Here is a 4,341-nt window from a genome sequence, read left to right on the forward strand (position 1 = left end):
ATATATAATAAAGGAGAAATATAGACAAGGTGATGTGGCACCTCTCTATGACCTCCATTTGTATTTGTCTTTTTTCTCATTTTTTTGATATTTTTTTCTTATTTAAATTAACTATTGTATTATAAAATCAAATTACTTAATTTATTATAAATAATTATTTTATTAATGGAGTAACATTTATAACAAAGACTCTTCACATTTTTTTTTTCTTTATTAGCCTCACGTCAAATCATAAAATGATAATATATTTTAATATTTTAAGTGTTTTTCTCTTTATTATTTAATTTATTTACAAGGAGTAATTATCCATGACCTACACCTCTTTAATTTTTATTTTTAATAATATTCAAGACTCTCATAATTTTCATGTCTATAACCTCCAAAAATTAATTTGTAAGTTTATGATGTCTTATTGTATTCCTATATTTTGCCTATGTAAATTCATTTTTAGTTTCATGGAGATTCACATTCAAGATTAACAAAAAAAAAAGTACATGAAGGTGAGAAATATTTCATTCCCAAGTCTTTCTTTTCATTTTCTACATTTTGCCTATCTAAATTCATATTTAATTTCATGAAAATTGACATTCAAGAATATATTTGCTCTTCTTTATCATATTAGTTTGTGAATTAACTAACATGTAACGAAAAAGAAGTACATAAAAGGTAAGAAATATTTCATTCTCAAGTCTCTTTTTATTTTTATGTATTTGGATATGCTTTGTTAATATTTTATTTATGTATGTATTATCATTCTCCAAGCAAGTATGATTTAATAGAAAAAAACTTTGTAATAATGAACAATGTGTTAGTATGTGATTGTCTCTTTAATAGTCAATTTGATGAATATAATATAGTTTGATTACAATGTGTGAGATTTCAAGGGATGATTATTATTTATTGTTAGTAAAATTCATGAAAAAATCATTTACAGATATATTACATATAGTTTAAATTTCTTTTTTTTCTTTTGGTATAATCACTTTCAATTGGTATGATATTTTATTTATTCATAATTATGTTTTTTTATTCAATTGGTAGCATATAATGAAGAGGTTGGCATATGGAGAACAGAATATGATGACAGATCTACTTACAAAGGAAGATAGTAGAAGAAAAGCAATTTTTGAAGCATAATTAGGAATTATTTTTTGCTAGAAATTTTTTTGTTACTTTGACTTGTATTGGTAAGGTAGCTACTTTTGCTAGAATTTTTAAACTTTAGTTTATATAAGTTAACTAACTACATGTATTGGCAATGCTACTCATTTGGTTCTTTACTATTTTTATTTTTTTTGGTTATCTCATTTATAAAATAAATAAATTATGATGATAATGAGCTTCATTTTTATTATGCTTGCAAGAAAATAATTAAAAATAAAATATTAAATTCTATGATGTCTTTTTTTTTTTTGTATGTAACAATTTGTTTTTGTCACTATTCTTTTTTGTTTGAAATGTATTTATATTTTTTATGCAGTCACCAATCATTTTATTTTTTTGTTCATTATTGTATTTCTATTCCTTATTTTCATATTTATTTATTTTTATAAATAAAATTAATACATGATTATTAATGCAATTAATGTCTAATAAAATTCATAACTCATGTCTCTTCATTTTACTTGTAACTTCTACTCTTAAATATTGTTATAACTTTTTCATAATTTATATTAATATTTTAATTAATGTTTAAATTTTTTTAAAAAACTAATAATAAAGACACAATGAAGAACTTCAAAAGTTATTTTTACGAAATCAAAATTTGTAAAGAGGATCGTAAAAAAATATGATACAATATATTGTTATTTCAAAATATGATCTCTATTTCATTTACTTCATCATGGTAAATAATTTATTCTACTATATACATATAAATAGTTTGCACTTAAAAGATGTAAAAAAAAAAAAATCAATTGTATATATTTAAAAAAGATGAAAAAATGTATCATATCACATATGAAGAGAATATCAATATTGTTTATATATCTGATACTAACATGAATATAAATATTAGTATATATTATTGTCCAATAAATATTTCTTATAGGCGCGCGAAGCGCGAACAATTTTCCTAGTTGTATAGGAGGAAGAATCTCCATTGAAAGAGGTTTACCATTTTATTCATACAAGGTATTTTAGTAAAATATTGTTGTGAGTAATATTTTTATCGTAAAACATGACTTAAAATAATGAATTATAAAATGTTACTGACAGTAACATTTATGTTTGTTTACTCCGTCAGAACTTCGTCATTTTTTTATTAAAGATTTTTGAATAAAATATAGCCTAAGAAATATGTTTATACTAGTTTGTAAAATTTCAAAAAAAAAAAACTTTGGTGAATTAATTTTAGTAATGGCTTATTTTGGTAAAAATATATTTGTTGGAGGGGCGATTGAAAAAAATGGTGTATTATTCTAAATTGAATATTTTTAATGTTTAGTAAATTATTTCGTATTTGTCTTTATATTTAGTTGAGCGTTAATTTAAAATTATAAATTTCACTTGTTAACTACAGGGAAATAATATTCAACTTTACCTTTTTATTTTTAATTATAACTTTAGATTTCCTTGTATTTGAGTTACACCAAGAACAAAAAAATAAAACTAGATGACTTAATTCTAATAACTAGATTATAATCATAGTATAAAAACGGATAAAATTACTAAATTTTTAGTGTAGAGACAGATTGATTATTTTTGCTTAAAATGTAAACTCTATTTTGGATTTTATTGTTGGTTTTATTTTTTGAAATAATTAATAATGATATATCTTATATTCAACTTAAATAGTATATCTTATAATCTACCTAAATATTAAGTGGTTAGTTGTACATACAGAAAAACCTCTATAAATTAATATAGGTGGGATCATGAAATTTTATTATTTTTAAGAGATATTATTTAATTGATAAATTAATATTTATTAATTTAAAGAACGGTTAGAGATTTAATGAAGGTTAATTTTGATTATATCAAAATCATTATATCTTACTAATTTATGTATCATATTTATTGATTTCACATAAAAAAATATTATACATAAAGTACAACGAATACATCAAAATCATTATATCTTACTAATTTCAACCTTGTGATGCTGTGATAATAAGAGCTTTCAAGATGTATTACCATAACAGATTTTATCGTATGATATTAGAAGGCTATAAAGTGGGACAAACTGATCCATCAAAGATTAATGTTTTGGATGCTATCAGTTTTGTAATCCCTGCTTGGACAACAAATGTTCACCAAGAGACAATAGCAAATTATTTTCGACACTGTAAAATTCGTTCAAGGGATGCAATCTCAGAGAATTTGAATGAACCCACTTGTGAAAAAATCATTTATGAACTCGAGGTCATGATTAATGATCTCTGTTACCACAATAAAATGGATGTCAATAACCTGTTGGATTATCCGAGTGAAAGTGATACATGTTCAGCGGTCCAGAGCTTAGAAAAAATTGTGGATACCATCGGAAAAAGCAATGTTGATGATGAAGTCGAAGATGATACTATACCTTTAGAACCAGTTACGCGGAAAGAAACACTTATCGCATCTACAACTCTTTACAATTTTATGGTGCAATTCAAAAAGACAACACCGGAGCTCTTGGATGCAATAAGAAATGTTAGAGAGAGTTTCAACTAGATTTAAATTTTAAGAAAAAACAGAACACAATAGAATCATATTTCACTAAATTGTTTTAGATATATTTGTACTTTTAAAGAGTTATTAATTTATGATATTAATGAGACCATATATTTATATAGGGATCTTCTTGAAACATATTATCTTATTATCTTATCGAAATTGGTGATAATTCCATTGGCCCAAGTCAGGACTGGAGGAAAATATTATTTTAGAGAGATTATTAATTTACCAAGTATTAATTTATAGAAGTTTTACTGTATATTAAATAGTTATTTTTTAATGTATGTCTACTTGTTTAATTTTAATATTTTATAAACGTTAAGTGGTTATTTGTATATACTAGGTTATAAATGTCAAATAAGATTAAGTTAAAAGACACATTTATCTATTAGTATGACTTTTATTTTATTTATTAAATTGTAGCTAGTATTGCAATATTTATTTCTTTGTTAATTTTCTGAAAATGCAAATTTTTGGTAATTTGGGATAGCTCTAGACCCGGTTCATAGAGTTTCCTAAAACCCCACTGCAACTAGGAGAAAATCCTTAAAAACCCTACGCAAGTTTTTTTTTTTTTCCTTCGTTCAATTTCCACTTGTCCTTTCAACTTTGTAATGGCGTCTGTAAGAAACAAAATAAACCCATTTCTCTGTAGAGCCGTTAATATGGGCTACGCCTGTT

At 23.8% G+C, this 4,341-nt stretch overlaps 1 pseudogene; it reads left to right on the plus strand.

Moving 5' to 3' along the window:
- Nucleotides 1–3,704, plus strand: part of LOC125873649 (uncharacterized) — an 11,778-nt pseudogene extending 8,074 nt beyond the window's left edge.
- The last annotated feature ends 637 nt before the right edge of the window (nucleotides 3,705–4,341 follow it).

This window comes from Solanum stenotomum, chromosome 8 (genome assembly GCF_019186545.1).
Source record: "Solanum stenotomum isolate F172 chromosome 8, ASM1918654v1, whole genome shotgun sequence".
Lineage (NCBI taxonomy): Eukaryota > Viridiplantae > Streptophyta > Magnoliopsida > Solanales > Solanaceae > Solanum > Solanum stenotomum.